The sequence below is a fragment of the Neoarius graeffei genome, chromosome 14 (assembly GCF_027579695.1).
Source record: "Neoarius graeffei isolate fNeoGra1 chromosome 14, fNeoGra1.pri, whole genome shotgun sequence".
Classification (NCBI taxonomy): domain Eukaryota; kingdom Metazoa; phylum Chordata; class Actinopteri; order Siluriformes; family Ariidae; genus Neoarius; species Neoarius graeffei.
The window spans coordinates 55,942,935-55,961,496 of NC_083582.1; the positions used below are offsets into that span (position 1 = coordinate 55,942,935).

Genomic DNA, 18,562 nt, shown 5'->3' on the forward strand with positions numbered 1-18,562 from the left:
TAAAGATGGGAAGAGGATCACCAATCCCCCTAATTCTGCACCGACAAATAGTGGAGCAATATCAGAAAGGAGTTCGACAGTGTAAAATTGCAAAGAGTTTGAACATATCATCATCTACAGTGCATAATATCATCAAAAGATTCAGAGAATCTGGAAGAATCTCTGTGCGTAAGGGTCAAGGCCGGAAAACCATACTGGGTGCCCGTGATCTTCGGGCCCTTAGACGGCACTGCATCACATACAGGCATGCTTCTGTATTGGAAATCACAAAATGGGCTCAGGAATATTTCCAGAGAACATTATCTGTGAACACAATTCACTGTGCCATCCGCCGTTGCCAGCTAAAACTGTATAGTTCAAAGAAGAAGCCGTATCTAAACATGATCCAGAAGCGCAGACGTCTTCTCTGGGCCAAGGCTCATTTAAAATGGACTGTGGCAAAGTGGAAAACTGAATCAAAATTTGAAGTTCTTTATGGAAATCAGGCACGCCGTGTCATTCGGACTAAAGAGGAGAAGGACGACCCAAGTTGTTATCAGCGCTCAGTTCAGAAGCCTGCATCTCTGATGGTATGGGGTTGCATTAGTGTGTGTGGCATGGACAACTTGCACATCTGGAAAGACACCATCAATGCTGAAAGGTATATCCAGGTTCTAGAGCAACATATGCTCCCATCCAGACGACGTCTCTTTCAGGGAAGACCTTGCATTTTCCAACATGACAATGCCAAACCACATACTGCATCAATTACAGCATCATGGCTGCGTAGAAGAAGGGTCCGGGTACTGAACTGGCCAGCCTACAGTCCAGATCTTTCACCCATAGAAAACATTTGGCGCATCATAAAACGGAAGATACGACAAAAAAGACCTAAGACAGTTGAGCAACTAGAATCCTACATTAGACAAGAATGGGTTAACATTCCTATCCCTAAACTTGAGCAACTTGTCTCCTCAGTCCCCAGACGTTTACAGACTGTTGTAAAGAGAAAAGGGGATGTCTCACAGTGGTAAACATGGCCTTGTCCCAACTTTTTTGAGATGTGTTGTCATCATGAAATTTAAAATCACCTAATTTTTCTCTTTAATTATACATTTTCTCAGTTTAAACATTTGATATGTCATCTATGTTCTATTCTGAATAAAATATGGAATTTTGAAACTTCCACATCATAGCATTCTGTTTTTATTTACAATTTGTACTTTGTCCCAACTTTTTTGGAATCGGGGTTGTATGATTTATATGATTTTTTGTTAAATATCAACATTTTTAATCTATTTATTATTAGCTTTCAGTTATATGGGCATCCACTATACAAGTCACTGTATGGTGAAACTAGAAATGATAAGGTGTTAGAACAAGCATATTGGTTTAAACCTATATTGTTAGAGCTGCGCCGTTATTAACACCTTCAGGATTAGATCAGAGAGTTCAGCAACATTGTGCTATCATTCAAAACAAAACATGTCAACTTGTATGAATAATTTGAATTATGATCTTTGTTGAGGATGTCAGCGTCACAGAAGTGATTTACAGACGGGTCTTCAAAAAATATAAATACATTAAAAACTATAAAATACAAGTGATACAAAATAAAATATGAAAAACACATAAGTTAGTAGAGTAGTTTACATCAACCCATGAAATAAAGTGTAACTAGAAGAAAAAGAAGAAGAAGCCTTTATTTGTCACATGCACAATCAAGCACACAGTGAAATTCATCCTCTGCATTTAACCCATCTGAAGCAGTGAACACACGCACACACACCCAGAGCAGTGGGCAGCCATACTACAGCACCCGGGAAACAGTTGGGGGTTTGGTACCTTGCTCAAGGGCACTTCAGCCCAAGGCCGCCCCATGTTAACCCAACCACATGTTTTTGTACTGTAGGGGAAACCGGAGCACCCAGAGGAAACCCATGCAGACACGGGCAGAACATGCAAACTCCACACAGAAAGGCCCTCGCTGGCCACTGGGCTAGAACCCAGAACCTTCTTGCTATGAGGCAACAGTGCTAACCGCTACACCACCATAAAAGTGAAGAACACAAGTCCGACCAAGGGCGGCACGGTGGTGTAGTGGTTAGCGCTGTCGCCTCACAGCAAGAAGGTCCTGGGTTCGAGCCCCGGGGCCGGCGAGGGCCTTTCTGTGTGGAGTTTGCATGTTCTCCCCGTGTCCGCGTGGGTTTCCTCCGGGTGCTCCGGTTTCCCCCACAGTCCAAAGTGACTCTGGGGGTGTAACTGGTGACTCTAAATTGACCGTAGGTGTGAATGTGAGTGTGAATGGTTGTCTGTGTCTATGTGTCAGCCCTGTGATGACCTGCCGACTTGTCCAGGGTGTACCCCGCCTCTCGCCCGTAGTCAGCTGGGATAGGCTCCAGCTTGCCTGCGACCCTGTAGAAGGATAAAGCGGCTTGAGATAATGAGATGAGATGAGACAAGTCCGGCCAATCAAGTCAGTGGATTAGAGAGTACTGAAAAATAAATTCTACAACTGAAGTACAGTAAGCTAAAAAGGATTAACCTAGATTTCAAGGGTTAATGTAAAATCACTCCACTAAAAATAATAATAATGAGATAAAATAAGTCGTTTTTTTGTGTTTGATTTTTTTGTTTTTGTTTTTTAGAGAGAGAGAGAGAGACTATTTAGGCAAAACATACCATACTAGAAAACTACTTTGCAGAAGCCTTTTAAAAACTTTCTTAATGATGTCACTTCCCTCAAGGACCTATCTCACTTGTTCAAATCGTCTACAGCAAAACTTGTAGATGTCCACAAGCCCCAGTTTCTACTGGCTGCTGATTTTGACTATTACTGTTAAATCTAGTGTTATAGTTATGACTAGCCTTACTGAAATTAATTTCAAGCTTATGAGCGAACAGCTGGTTTAGACGCTTGTAAATGAAAGTATCTCGCTGTTCAGCACGTGTGCGGCTTCTGCTTAAGCTTTTTTGAGGCCTGCGTTCCTGATGAAACAAAAGGTAAATCTAAAATTATTTACCTTGTATCACTGGAAATTGATTCCCTTTTTTATGCTTATTGGTATGTCGTAGGATATGACCCACGTGCTCAGAGCCATGTGATTCTATGCACTTTTAGTCTCCAAAAGTCTCCAAAACTAAACTGTGCAGTAAGTTCCCAAGTGAAGGAGAAAGGCATGACTTTCGTTCTCGCTGTTGTTCCACCTTGCAGAGGACAAGCACCTTAGGGGATGAAGGGAAAAGAATTCCTAATGTGAAAGCCTCCTGTCAGGCAATGGCCGCTTTGATTCCCATTTCAAACACTGACTCCTCCAGCTGGGAATGCTGCATTTGAAAGTGACTTTCTTATGGACAACAGCTTGTTTTATTTTTTATTTTTTATTTATTTTTTTAATGTATTTATTTTGCATATACTTGTCATTAATAAAGCTCTCTGAAAGTCGACAGCTCTTTCGACTGCTTTAAAATCGATCGACACTAGTTGTTGACTTCAACTTTCACCCAGGCCCAGTATAGTGCAGCCCTTTTTTGCATTGTGGCAACAAACAAAAACACTATCTGCCATAAGAAAGGTTAAAAAAAAAAAAAGCCCTACCTTTAAACCATCTTTGAAGTTATAGCACTAGAGCTTTGAACTTCTCAATGTCACAGGGTTTTTAGGGTCTCATAAAGACGCCACTGGGACTCACCTTCAACTTTGGAGAAACTGCTAAACTCAGATCAATAACACTATTATTATATCTAAAATCAGCCCTTATATTATTCTAACACGTGAAAAGTGTTTTTGTTTTTTGATGTTTAAACGTATATTTATACCCCTTGATGCTGAAAAAATAGAACTATTCATTTTCATTTGTTATCGCCAGAATAAAAACAAATCGACTGTTATTTCGAGTTTGATTGGAGCAGTGGGAATGTGTTTCTGATTTATGAGGTCTGCTGAGGGATGAATATGTTCTACTACCTGACTGCCTTTGAAGTTCTAGCATGAGTTTGGATTGATAGTGTCAGAAATCTGTAGTCATTATGTGTTGGCGTGGTTATGTCTACAGGGATGCAGTTTTGTATTGTATACGTGCCCGCATGGATCTGGTACCGGAAATAAAATTTCAATTTGTACCCTGGGAAATATCAGTATTTGGAAGGTAGGCCATAACACAGACTGTGGTTTATTTCAGTTTTACTTAGTGCCTCTGATCAATCATATTTACATTTGTTTCCACATTTTGTCTACGTGTAGAATTTATATATCCTCAGGCTGGCTTGATTCTGCATTGCAATTGCTTCCTTTCATGTCTGATGATGTTCTTTCTCCTCGTTGTAATGTGTTTTAAAGAAATGATCCAAGCCTGTTCGCGTTAGGAATTTCTTTTTAGAGAAAATTTCTGTTAGGTTTAGAAATAAAAATGAAAATTAAATGTGCAGTTATAGGGGGTTGTTTGTTTGTTTACTTGTTTGTTTTTTTTTGTAAAAATGAAGAAAAAGATTGAGTCATGGGACAAAAAATACTCCCACAATGCTCTAATATGGTGTTCGTGAGGTGCTGTGTGTCTCTCTGACAATCTCGTAATTGTCATTCACATTCGGTGCTATATCAGGGGTGTCAGGACAGAATTGTTGGGAAATTTGTATGTATATAACATATGGCAGTGTAGATACATCGAGTGAATCTTATCCCAGCTATAGTCATGAAAGAAGTCTGTCTACATTGTGACTAGCAGGTGCTGGCAGCCAATCAGAAGAGACAGAAAGATAGATATTTGAAATGTTTTTGACAAGCTGGAGAACAAAATGCACACATTAAATTTGAAATACAAAGGACCAGAGGTGACAGTATTGTTCTCTACATCGTATCTGATATAACTAGATAGAGTTAGTTGGCGTGTGTGCGTGTGTGTGTGTGTGTGTGTGTGTGTGTGTGTGTGTGTGTGTGTATAAGAGTATTGGATAAATTCCGAGCCTCATGTAAATTGCTTACCTCATTCGATACTGTGAGGCACTGTCCAAAGAAGTAGTGTTCTATGAGATTACAGCAGAGTAACTGAGAGGTTTTGCACTTTCACCTGGTATTCAGAAACCCACAGTCACACTCCTGCGCACAATACACTCACCGGCCACTTTAATAGAAACTTGTTCTTGATTCTAAGATTCCTGTTCTTGGCTGCAGGAGTGGAACCCAATGCGGTCTTCTGCTGTTGCATGCTGAGATGCTTTTCTGCTCACCACGGTTGTAAAGAGTGATGATATGAGTTACTATATCCTTCCTGGCAGCTCAAATCAATCTGGCCATTTTCCTCTGCCCTCTCTTATTAACAAGGCGTTTGTTTCCACCCACAGAACTGTCGCTCACTCAGTGATTTTTGTTTTTCAAACCTTCTGTGTAAACTCTAGAGAGTGTTGTGTGCAAAAACCCCAGGAGATCAGCAGTTTCCGAAACACTCAAATAAACCAGTCCATCTGGCTCAACCCGACACCCATGCCACAGTGAAAGAAAGTCACACTTTGAGATCACAATTTTTCCCATTCGAACATTAACTGAAACTCTTGATTTGTATCTGCATGATTTTATGCATTTTGTTGCTGTCAAGGGATCGGCTGATTAGAGAACGGCATAAAACAGACAGCAGGTGGATGGGTGTTCCTAATAAAGTGGCCAGTGAGTGTATATTACCTTATTTAACCCTTTCGTGACTGACCCCTTGAAAATGGTTCCTCCAGGAACGATGACTTTTCAGTTGTCAAGACAACGGAAAAACTAAAATACAAAAACAGAAAGATACGTCACAATGCTCTTGTGCACAAAACAAAATGCTCTTGTATTTTAGTTTTTCCGTTGTCTTGACAACTGAAACGTCATCGTTCCTGGAGGAACCATTTTCAAGGGGTCAGTCACCAAAGGGTTAAGGTGTTTTTGTTGTACATGCAAACTATTTTGAAACATACCATATGTTAAGTAATTTAATATTTAATTGGCATCATGAAAAATATTCTAAAATGTAAAATATTAGTGGCATTACATCGTTTATTTTATTCCATTAATTAAATCATTAGTTCCAGAACACAACGCAAGTACTGAAATATTAGCTAACCTACTTATATCAGAAAGTGAACAATCAAAATACCAAACTAAGTGTTCATGTAGAAAATTAGGTACACTTCAATGTTTTACTTTCTTCTGCGAGCCAAAAATACGTATTAACCTGTCGTCATGCGACCTCCAGAGTATAATCCGACACTGATTTATCCAGAATTATAATTGGTTGTGTGAAATACCCATGTTTGTTTACGCATGAGACACGTAAATCAATAGATAAATGAAATAAACTCCAAATAAGAATTAAATATGTACCAATACTGAAGGCATGCTGAACTCATTTTTGCCCAAAATGCCAAAGAGAACCTTGTAACATTAACACCTTGCAGTGTTCAGTGAATGTCTGTCCCATAAAGGGCTGGGCATCAGACGTTAAAATGGAGGTTTGTTGTTCTACGTTGGGCCACAGCTGCTCTGTCTGATTCCAATGGGAAATACCTCTAACCCCGCCAAAGTGCAAAAGAGCACACGGTGTCGCATATCTTCTCCAGCTTTTTGTATCCCGCACTGAAACTGCACTGATGCTGCACTACAATTGTCTGGGAATACGTCAGCATTGATTTGTGATTTTATTTTATTATTTGAGATATGACTATATTTCATCGATTTGTGCAATAAACATAAAAGAAAGTCTCCCAAGATGTGTTTGAAAATTATGTATGTAAAAGTCCATTTTTAAATATTCAGCATATTTGAAATAGTGTGTGTGTGTGTGTGTGTGTGTGTGTGTGTGTGTGTGTGTGTGTGTGTGTGAGAGAGAGAGAGAGTGAGAGAGAAAGAGAAAGAGATGCTGTAGAAAGTGTGTGTGTGTGAGAAAAGCAGACACGCAGCAGCACAAACAATGAAAGAGAACGCAATTAATGGCAGGGATCAGCTGGTCTAATGTCATTATACATTCCCTTCATTTTCTACAGTGGGGCCGTTTGATCTTTGAATACCCACCAGACCGTCCTCCCTCCTTCTTTCCTTCCATCCCTCTCTCGCTCCCTCCTGCTCACTGTTCCTCTCTGCTTTCCTCCTCCCTCCTCCCTTTCTCCTCTTGCCATCAGAACCTCCCCCTTTCTGTCTCTGTGGGCTCACATTGGCTTGTGTGTGTGTGTGTATACGCGCGCGTGTGTGAAAGTGCACGGCAGAGGCTTGATGACAGAGGGCCCTGGACCATTCCAACGCTCAGCACACCTCCCCAGCACACACAGAGCAGCTGAGTCCGACACCAACAACACAGAGAAAGCAAAGGCAAAGAGGAGGAGAGAAAAGCCCGTCAGAAAGAGGAAGCTCAGAAAGAGACACAGTGAGAGAGAGATAGAGGGAGAGAGAGAGAGAGAGAGGGAGGGAAAGAGAGTGTGTGAGAGAAAGAGAGAGAGAGATCAGCATCTCCCAGCTTGATGCGCAAAACGTCCCGTTACCACATGCTGTGCTCCATGGCGAACACGGGCTGCGTGCTGCTCTCCGGCTCTGGGCTGTTACCTCACTCGCTCCAGTGTCCACCTGCGTTCCTCTATCTGACCGAGGTAAGGCAATCCTCCACTCTCTCTCTCTCTTTCATTCGTGTTCTCTTTTCCACCTCACGGGTAGCACGTGTTGGCGTTGTGTCAATCCCCCTCCCTCCACACCACTCCCACCCCCCTCTTGAGCCTTCAGTGGGGGTTGTCCCACTTTGATTTTGGGCTATGAGTTTGGAAAATGTGCACTCTTTTTCGGAATCAATTATGTGCAAAGTTTCTTTTCTTTTTTAGATAGTGAGAAGTAGTTTTACTGCTTTACTACTAATGTGTGTATATATATATATATATATATATATATATATATATATATATATATATATATATATATATATATATATATATAGTGTGTGTGTTTACAGTATATAGTGAAATATTGAAAGTAAAGTCTTCAAACTACTTCTCACTATATAATTTAAAAATGTATATTTTTGTTCATTTGGTTTATTTCTGAAAGTCAAACTTTATTCATTCTGCATCATCTTTGTACACATTTCCACACTTTCTACATTCTGAAGCAGTGTACAGTCACTGCTACAGAATGCATCTGAAAATACTTTTATCCAACTGTATTTTTTTATGATTGCGAAAGAAAAATTAACAGAATTGCATGACATAATTCAGGTTGATAGAATGAAGCACACAAACATGTTTACACGCAGATTATTTGAATGCACGGCGGAGCGCTCGCTGATCAGAAGTTGTGAGAGCGCTTCTTGGCAGGACTCTCTGTCTTCTCGACAACGGAGAGTCGCCAAACTCCAACTAAATGAAGGCTGGCTGACTTTTCTGAAGGTGCCTGGAATTTGTGTGTGAATTCTGGCATGCAGTCGTGTGTGTGTGTGTGTGTGTGTGTGTGTGTGTGTGTGTGTGTGTGTGTGTGTGTGTGTGTGTGTGTGAGAGAGAGAGTGCATGTCTGTTTTACTACAGGCAACATGTGCAATGGCAGCCTGTGCCTTTCTTCTCGACAGTGTTATTGCAGAGATATAAAAGTGATAAGACTGTTGAGACATAACCTGCCGCGCTCTGCTTCCAAATCGCCCCACACTCATCACCTTAACAGCCCCTTGTCCCAGTGCGCACATGCACACACACACACACACACACACAAAACCAGCTGTCCGGCCTCTGCCGTCCTACTTACTTTTCTTCTGTGTCTTTGTGCAAATGAATTGTTGGTGGTTTGGGAAACACATACTGTATATAATGTGGGCAAGAATAAGAATGTCTATTCTATTTGTGTGTGTGTGTGTGTGTGTGTGTGTGTGTGTGTGTGTGTGTGTGTGTGTGTGTGTAGTTTCATACATTTTCCTTTTACTCTAAGAGCAGAAACAGAAATGTGTCGGATTTTATTTTATCCTGCTGTACTCGATTAATTTTTACACTTTTTGTCAAATTATGATCCAGTGAGCTAAATGCCTGGGACGCTTTTCGGAAAAAGCGTGGCTGTCTGAAATTCACATTTCTTTCCAGTTTGTATAACACACACTTGCAAAATTCTCCATGACAGTGTTTCAGTACTTCAGATTTTTTTTTTCAATCCTGATCTATAATACTTGCCATTTCATCTCGATCTACTTATCGAAGGTTATACAGTACATGTTGTTTGTACATTTGTCTTTCATTCATTCATTCATTCATTCATTCATTCATTCATTTCTCTTCCTTTTTCATATTTTCCTCAACTGATCGTGGGTCACAGCTGCATTTATTTCAATGTGCCTCTTTTGATGGAGCGACACAAACTGCAGTCCTTTCTTCAAAACACATTTCCGAGAGCTATGCTGCTTGTTTAAAAAAATTATCGTGAACAAGATTTAATACATAAAATGAAAGATAAAAATCCACCTATTAAATCGAACAAATTCATGTAGTTTTACCTTTACAGTGATGCTTTTAGCTGTTAAGATGGCACTTTTTAGTTTTTAGTGAGTCACTTCTTTTAACATGGTGGATATTGCCCTAAAAGATAACTCGTTCCTATGAGTCCAGTATGGTAAATAATTGTAGTTTTAGTTTTTATGGTTTTGAAGCATTTTGGAATTTTTTTTATCAACACTAATATGGCTTGTGTCATCGTTTGGGGCTTTTTACTTGACTGTATTATATGAGCGCTGTGATGTAGCACCTCTGAAGAACTCTGTGTGTGTGTATATATATATATATATATATATATATATATATATATATATATATATATATATATATATATAGTTTGTTTTTTGTAGTGTTTTCTCACCACTGTGATGAGAGAATTTTTGTGTGTGTGTCTTACTTCAGGCTCCATGCAAGAGTGCTGGTATATTGTGTGTATCTGCGCATATGTGTGTGTAATTGCTGCTCACTTGTCTGCAGCTGCGTTCCTGCTTGCTTTTACTGGATAAGGGATTATCGGGAGTGCCAGACTGAGCTTTTGTTTCAGTTAAAGGGAAAAGTTTCAGCTCATTCCAGCATGCAGCCCATTTTTATTTACAGCTTTCCTTTCTTGGTCTGCCTTCTTTGTTAGTGTGAGTATGTATCCATGAACGCATGAATGTGCAGATATGAAGAAGAGTTTCTGTTCATTTCTTTGAATTTAAAACATCACAGAAAAAAGAGCGAGGTGGAGGAGAGGAGGACGGACTGAAAGAAGACGTGGAGTGGTGTTTTGAAGAGAGCCCTTTATTATTTTGGTTTTATCAAGTGGTTCAAAAAATAATGAGCAAGCGACTGACAGATAGCGTCCCAGAAGTGATCCAGGATTAATTTCTCCATGAGTATGTTCCTATTTATTTATTTATTTATTTATTTATTTGACACCCCATCTGTATTTACCTTGAGATTTAGTGTACAGGATTTTCCCCCATCAAACTTTTATTTATTTATTTATTTATTTATTTATTTTTTAGTAGCGGCTGCTTTTCAGAGCTTAAGTCAATACAGAGCAGTAAATTTGCTTGTGCAAGCATCTCTCATTCCCCGGAGGACAGAAATCTTTACATGTGCTCAGGATAGTGAAACAATTCCCACTATTGTAAATATATTGGAATTTTTTCCACTGGCTCAAGTCTTGTAGCAGAGACCTGCTGAATAATCTCACACACACACACACACACACACACACACACACACACACACACACATACAAGTAAAAAAAAAAAAAAAACAATGAATAAAAGACCAAGGAGGCTCAAGCCCACTCGTACAATGTAAAACTATACACGGCTTCATGAAAACAAGTGTAAGCAAAAGATTCCAAGAGCTGACATCTGGCTTATAATGAGAAATAGTGAGTGAGAGAGATTGGAAAGCATTCAGGGAAGCTGTGAAGGGAAGAAATGCAGACGAATGAGGCAGGGCTGAGATCTTAATAGCACCTAGGATTCTGTTCTGCTCTTACCCTGCTGGAGGCGAGCGAGCAAGTGTACGCTGATTCCTCCCGAGACTCCCGTTTGCCTGCCGCTTGACACTGCCCCCACTAATTATCCCCACATATTTTCAACACCTCTCTCTTTGTGTTTGGTTATGCATGTCCACGTACGCATGCATGCATCGATGCGCATGTGTGTCTCTCTTGAACTCTGCAGGGGTTCATTCGTTCGTTTGTTCTCTTTAGCACACTGAGTGACTGTAACAGAGTGCTCACTACATCGTTAAGAAATGGGCCTGTCAATAATGGATGACGTAATGCTTCAGTGGTGAGTCAAGGGACTAAAGCTCAGCTGATGCTGATCACGCTAATGCACATGAGCAGCAGAAATGGTTCATATGTATATGAATAGCTTGTGTGTGTTGAATAAGTATTCAATATGTATCAGTGACCGAACAGCACACATTTTGTCATAATTTTCTTTCAAAAGTAAGTACTGGATAGTGAGCCGAATTTGAAGATGATTTATAGCTGAACTGTATAAAGCCATGTCAACTGCATTTCAAGGTTCTGCCAATTACTGGAGAGATTTGTGTAGGGTTTTAATTTACTTCAGCAGCATATTTTCTCAAAACATCATGCTGTTGTTTTAATTTAAAATCACTAATGACTAAACACCGAGACGGGCATCTATGTGAATTTAAGTTCACCAGAGTGAAAACCTGTTTCCAGTAGACAGAGAAACTGAAGCGAGAGCGCTCTGTTAGCACTGCAGAGCTGTAGGTGAACACACACACACACACACACACACACACACACACACACACACACACACACACACACACACACACACACAAACTTATACGGCTGTTTTCCCTAGGCGAGTATTGCACTTCACCGATGCAAAGTGAACCGAGCATTTTCATATCAATACTAAATGAGAGTGTTCTCTATAGGTTTCTCTCTCTGTAATGTGATGTAGTCTAGCTCTGATTAAAGTATGGCTTCTATCAGCTTCACTAAATTATTGATTAAAACACCAGGAAAGTGCCAGCATTTGTCTCTGTCTGCTCTCTCCTATTGTCGTGGGCAGATGCAAGCTATAGAGAAGATTTCAGCTCTCTGTGGCTTCATTAGACACCATACACACATACACACATACATACATATATATATATATATATATATATATATATATATATATATATATATATATATATATATATATATATATATATAATTAGTCAAAATTACGTTAACACTAATGGATTATTTTTCACCTGAATGTGTGGTGCACCGTGACCACTGCTGGCATAAATGGGCCCTACGTTTTTGACACCCTAACAGTGACGTCAGACGTCTACTTACAGATGGTGCAGCAGTACGTCATTGATGAACTTCCACTACAGATCCGATTGGCAGCGTATTTTCAACAGGATGGCGCACCGCCGCATTTTGGCCGTATTGTTCGTGCTTTTCTCGACCATACATTTCCAGGTCGATGGATAGGTCGCGTTGGACCATTGCCGTGGCCTCCACACTCCCCTGATTTGACGCCCTGTGATTTCTGGTGATGGGGTATGGTGAAGGAGAGCATGTATGGCAGGAAAGTTTGTGATATCAATGACCTCAAGGACAGAATAAGGACTGTGGTATCATCTGTTCCCCGCGAAATGTGTGCCCGGGCTTTAAATGGTACTGTTGCTCGCTGGTTTTTGTGTGTTGAATACGATGGCGAACAGGTTGAGACCATCCTGTAAATCATCTTGCACATATGATGTATGTTTTGTGAATAAATGGCTTCTACCATTTAAGTGTTAATATAATTTTGACTAACCCTCTCTCTCTCTCTCTCTCTCTCTCTCTCTATATATATATATATATATATATATATATATATATGTCAGATGATGATTAATGATGCAGATAATCTTGAGGCAGTGTATTGTATTATAATCATACTGTAAAGGCATTCTAGAATTATATAGATACTTTATTCGGCCCTGTGGGGAAATTGGTTTGCAGCACAATCACAAGGCATTTCATCACAACACAACAGAGTCACATACGGTACACATACCTCGCATTTAGCTACAGATTCTAAGCTTGTGGTTTTTAATTATGCTAGATATGTCATGGTCATGACATGAAAGACAAGCTAGGGGAGAGCAGGGAGATTTGGGACAGGTTTTTAGCTTTTGTAGATTGCGTGAAATTATTTGCAGGTGGCGTCACATTCATATTGCATTCTGCCTGTCTGTCTGTTGTCATCCTCATAGTTGAGGGTCAGCGAGCCAGGAAGCTATCAACTATCTTCCTTGAATTCTCTTGGGTGATTAGAGCACACCAGAGGGACTCAAACCCTCATCTGGTGGCGTGTAGAGTAGCCAATCGACCTAATCCACATGTCTTTGGACTGTGGGAAGAAACCGGAGCACCTGGAGGAAACCCACACAGACAGAATATGCAAACTCCACACAGAAAAGGCCCCTGTTGGCCACTGGGCTTGAACCCAGAACCTTCTTACTGTGAGGCAATAGTGCTAACCACTACACCACCATTCCGCCCTCATATTGCATTAGAGAGGAGTTACTATATCCTCTTACCACGACATTAGTTTCTCAGCTTGTTACATGTACTGGCCTTCAGGCTTCACGTTTTTTTTTTCTCATTATTGTTTTACAGGGAGACATGAGGCACTGAGGGGAGACATGGGACATTTATGTTGAGAGACTTGGGACAGAGTGGGGAGACATGGACCAAAAATAAAATACCTAGGTTTAATTTTTATTTATTATCAAAACTTGTAACATATGAACTGTATAAACACACAGTGCTGGTAGAAACATGAGTTGACTCAAAACCTGACTCGACAAAACAGTTTCATTCTCAAGAAGGAATGAAATCAGTTTAATCCTCATGCAGGTAGACGGCTGCATTTTTAACAACAATTTTAAACAATTTTATATTTGTAAACCAGAAGAAAAAACCTGGAACACAATGAACTGTCCCAACTCTTCCCATCTGGCCATTTTGAAAAAAGAAAATCCTTAAATGTTTTTATCCCCAGAATTTAATTCTAATAAATAATACTATATCTGGTAACTCTAGGCTACAGACTTTAATTCCTAACACATCCTGAATTCGGCAGCGTACATTACACCATAGAATGGAGGTGGAGGTGAAGTAGAAAATACAAGTTTTGGTTGACAAAAATATTGAACTGCACAAACCGTACTGCAGTGGCCAGCTTCATGGCTCCAAATTCAGGCCATGTACACACGTAGCCGGGTATTTTTAAAACCGAACATCCCCCCCCCCCCCCCCCCCCCCCCGTTTATAAAAATGTTTTATCCACACCACCTCGTCTTCGAAAAAAATCCCTTCCACACATAACCGAACATCTGCATTTTCAATCACATTCATAAGCATTCCAAACCTGTAGATGGCATTATTTCCCCAAATCCTACCCCCAATCACATCAGAATAGCACCTGCACAATAATTAACGCTTTCAAGGCACTACTCCGATCCATTACTCTTTGTCCATGCTTAATCTGGCTTCTGCAGTAAACAAAGGTCGCACATTTGACGTCGGGGCAGATTTGTTGTCATTTTTTTGGCGCAGATTGTGACGTTCTAAAACGCAAAACTCCGGTTATCTCTGTCTACACGAAAAGGCATACACGGAGTTTTCAAAAATCTTCACTTTGCCCGGAGTTTTTTTAAATATTCGTTTTTGATGTGTTTTCATGTGGATGACAGGCCAAAACGTAGAAAAATATCTTCGATTTAGCAGATACTCAGCTACGTGTGGACGGGGTCTTAGTAGGTTACTCTAACAGGCAACATCTAACTTCTGATGTAATCAAAAACCTGATTGGTTGAAATAAATTTATGGGAATACAAACTGTCCGAAGTCTCCCCCGTCCCAAGTCGCTCCACTCTCCCTTATACAGTATGTGTACGTTTCGGGAAAATCTGCTTCACTCTTTATTTTATTCACTGTAGCTACTGCTAAACTCTGATTTTGGTTTTAATGAACAGTTCTATAAAAAGAGGTAATAAATCAGCTTTTAATCACATGGTTGTAACCACTTTTTGTAAAACTCTTAAAGCAAAGGTGTTATTGTTTAATTGGACCCTTGATTTTTTTTTTCTATGTACTATCTACATACAATTTCCTGATTTATAATTATCTAAAAACATTTTCAGCCCCAGTAGTGTGTCATACCAACTGTGCTGGCTGAAAATTCCCCCTCTCATCTGTTTCCTTACTTTGAGGCATTTCATCCTTGATAATTAGCAGATATAAGACATTTTATTTCAAACATCCTCAGAGAAGTTTTTTTTTTCATAATTATCTAAAAGAGTTGTCATACTGCATGTCATTTGATGTAAAAAAAAAAAAGGAAAGGTCATGTTCTTACCATATTTTCTCCTGCAATACTTGTTTTTTTTCTTTCTTTCTTTCTTTCTCAGTTTAACTGCTAATGAAACTTCTAGACATTATACCGTACAATTACATGTAACAATTTATAAAACATGGTAACACTTTCTATGAAGGTTAACATGATAATGAACTACAGACACATTTATATCATGTTATTACACATTCATAAGGTATTTATGCACCTTGTTACTGTATGTGTTTATGAAAACACATTACACTGTACTGTAGCTATAGTTATTATGAATTGTTATAATGATGTGTTATTATTCATGTTATAAACGTGCATAACATGTTATATCACCAATGTCAAATAAACCGAGCTAAAACTTTATTTAGTGCATCATGAGACCTTTTTGGATTTTTGTTTTCTTTAAAAATTATTCTCACTTAAGGTAAATCACACTACAAAACATTACAGTATCAAAAAAAAAAACCTTGCCTGTGTGTCATAGGACTAGAAAAACCCTGTATGACTATAAACACAGCTTATAATGCATTGTTACTCATGTATAAATGCATTATAAACATTGCTATAAATTGTAAATGTCTTCATAAATGATTAACAATGTGTATGATGTCTGATAAATGCATTATAACATATTAGGATTGTATTCATAGGTTACCATATATATATATATATATATATATATATATATATATATGGACTTCATTGAAAGTGTTATCAATGTTATTTAAAGAAGATTTTAAACTTGCTTTATTTCTTAAATTACATGCTATTCAATTACATTTTCGGTTTTAGTAGCCTTATATCGTGACTCGTATTGGCAACTAATTGCAATTAAATATTATACTTATTGGCCTATTCGGTTTTTAGCCATGTTGAATTTAGTTCATTTGGTCCACCGCAGGCATCGCTTATCTGTGCGATCTTCACGAGACTTGTGAGAGACTTCAAAATGTGAAGTGTCAGCCAGGTGTCAGTGCCGCCATTTTTGAAAACTGTTTTCCAAACGAAATATTGCACAAAAATTAGTTTAAATGATGATTACTGCCTACTTTTTTCAAACTTTCCTGATTGCTATCAAAACAAACAAAATTTCCGGCTTGATTACGCCAGCGTTCGAAGGAGGGCACGCGTGTCTTTTGACAATGTTGGCAGATGTTGGTCACTTTGATTTCCGCTGTACGTTTTACTTCCATCCTACGATGTCTCGCACAGGTCTCAATGAATCTCATTTACAGCCATTGCTTTGACATATCGACTGATATATTACATAGCATATTTCAAACACGGGGCGGCACGGTGGTGTAATGGTTAGCGCTGTCGCCTCACAGCAAGAAGGTCCGGGTTCGAGCCCCGTGGCCGGCGAGGGCCTTTCTGTGCGGAGTTTGCATGTTCTCCCCGTGTCCGCGTGGGTTTCCTCCGGGTGCTCCGGTTTCCCCCACAGTCCAAAGACATGCAGGTTAGGTTAACTGGTGACTCTAAATTGACCGTAGGTGTGAATGTGAGTGTGAATGGTTGTCTGTGTCTATGTGTCAGCCCTGTGATGACCTGGCGACTTGTCCAGGGTGTACCCCGCCTTTCGCCCGTAGTCAGCTGGGATAGGCTCCAGCTTGCCTGCGACCCTGTAGAACAGGATAAAGCGACTAGAGATAATGAGATGAGATAAATAGAATTTTGATAATAAAAAAAAACTTGCCTTCAGTTCTCCTTTAATAATTACAGGTATAAATCCGGATTTATGAGTAGCATGAACATACAGTATGTATTTCAGAGGTATGTTTGTAGTATGGACTGCAGTAAAAGGCGTGTGTGTGTGTGTGTGTGCGCGCACATGTACATTGTAAGTCTACATACAGAAAGAAGTGAGTGATATACTCATGTGCTTAGTTGCTGAGTGTGTGCCCCAGCTTTGTTGTTTCTATGCTCTGCTGCAGTGCATACTGGAATGCTGCTGGCTTTGCACCACAGTTGGGTCCAAAAGTGGGAATTGTGGGAGAGCTCATGTCCTTTGGGGCTTTGCAAGGGAACTATACTATTCTCAGGATAGTCTCAGAGTCTCCAAAGACCCTGTAATGCTTGAAGGGGTTTAAAGCAAAATGCATTTGTATGTGTGTGTGTGTGTGTGTGTGTGTGCGCCATATCTTATAGCACAGTCCAGAAGTAGTTTATGTCTCCTCTCAGTCCACCCCCATGGGATAGAGACACTGACCTCTATGTCTGGCCTTATGAAGGTGGCAGAAATTATAGCAGGCATAAAATGAACAAGAGCTGCCTTCAAGTCCTCAGTTGTCATATTTAACACATTTTTGAATTATGAGAGTTAACATATAAAAGACTTTTATTTATTGCGCTGTTGTATTCTGCGCCATTAAAGTGTCAGCACTTTAGATTGTCATTAGCTGTTCAGGTAGCAGGTGATATTCGACCCATACTGAGAATAAGCTTATTTAAATTAAGACATTTTACTCATCTAGACTGTAATTTTGTTGGTGCAAACTTTAATAAAACATTCATCAGCTCGGAAAAAATGTCATTTTTATCAGTGTACAAACATATATGGATATTATGGAGCCCCAGAAGGGATGTGGTAAAAAAAATAATAAAAAAAACAACTTTTGCAAGATCTCACAAAAACTTTGCAGGATCTCATAAAAGTATGGCGCTTTTTTATTTTTTTAAACCATAACCCTTCCGGGGCTCTGTAGGCTATAGAGCAGGCATTCCAAAACTTTTGAGGCACACGACCCCAAATGGACCTTATGAACCCCAAGTCTTAATCACCTTCTATGTTATTATTCTCATCTCATTATCTCTAGCCGCTTTATCCTGTTCTGCAGGGTCGCAGGCAAGCTGGAGCCTATCCCAGCTGACTACGGGCGAAAGGCGGGGTACACCCTGGACAAGTCGCCAGGCCATCACAGGGCTGACACATAGACACAGACAACCATTCACACTCACATTCACACCTACGGTCAATTTAGGTGGGGTTTACATTAGACCGTATCAGCAGATCATCAGATTAACGTTTTTAAAATGATTAACATGCACACAGCAACGCCAATACACGATTCGCCTGCACACAGCAACGCCAATACATGGATACGCTCGGCTCCGCAGGCATCCTGCGCTCCAAATCACTCCGCCCTGAACAGCGAGTGCCCTCTGGAGGGTGCGCACTCCGGCCCTGCGCAGCTCACAGAGCGCGCGAGTATAGCGTA

General features: G+C 39.9%; 1 protein-coding gene across 1 annotated transcript in view; it reads left to right on the forward strand.

Moving 5' to 3' along the window:
- The first annotated feature begins 7,516 nt into the window (after positions 1 to 7,516).
- Positions 7,517 to 18,562, forward strand: part of rbfox3a (RNA binding fox-1 homolog 3a) — a 162,927-nt gene continuing 151,881 nt past the window's right edge. The window contains exon 1 of the mRNA XM_060939027.1: positions 7,517 to 7,587. The gene's annotated coding sequence lies outside the window, so the exon portion shown is untranslated. The remainder of the gene's footprint in view (positions 7,588 to 18,562) is intronic.